Here is a 775-nt window from a genome sequence, read left to right on the forward strand (position 1 = left end):
CTCGACGACTTGATAATTTATCCATCTTCCGTTTCCTCGATATTTATACAAATTTAAAATATTCTATCCACGCAATCCTAGTAGTCTATTCAATAAAAAGGTCCGCGAAGCGCGAATTAAAAATAACCGTTTTCAGATGTTCACCGTTCGCAGCACCTGTGCTAATTAAAACGCAAATAATGGACGGCTCATTTTAGATCCTTTATTTTCTTCCAGCACAAAGGAAGGCTTCGTATACAGTACAAATCTCCGTGTGTTCTCTACATCGAGGCTTCGACACGTTCCCGGATAAAAAAAAAATACAAAGCCAGGCGTGAAGTGCACTCCGCGATGTGTGCAGAGCGTACAATAGATGCATTCACTCGTAGGTGTAAAACAGACACGCGAGCGGATCAGTAGAATTACGTTATCTTCTTTAATATAAAACCTACAACTGCAGACTCCGCAAAACCGTAACAATTAGTAGGCTACAATCGAACGTCCCATCAGTCGTCCCGATCGATCATTATGAAACAAAAAATCAATCCCCCAACGAAAACCTCGACCTCGCATCTCTCTCTTTCTGTCCCTGCAACAAAGCCCGAAATCCGAACGACGCGCGCGCGCGATTCTGACTTTTCCCCTATAATAAATACACCCACTCGCAAGTCGCAGTCTCGGCGCTCGCGCACGTAAAAAGGGGAACCTCGCGCCGCTACGCGAAGCTCACCCCCTAACGCATGCGCGCTTTGGAAGCGAAAAAGCGTATCGGGGGTGGCAGCAGCAGCAGCAGCAG

The sequence above is a fragment of the Nasonia vitripennis genome, chromosome 5 (assembly GCF_009193385.2).
Source record: "Nasonia vitripennis strain AsymCx chromosome 5, Nvit_psr_1.1, whole genome shotgun sequence".
Lineage (NCBI taxonomy): Eukaryota > Metazoa > Arthropoda > Insecta > Hymenoptera > Pteromalidae > Nasonia > Nasonia vitripennis.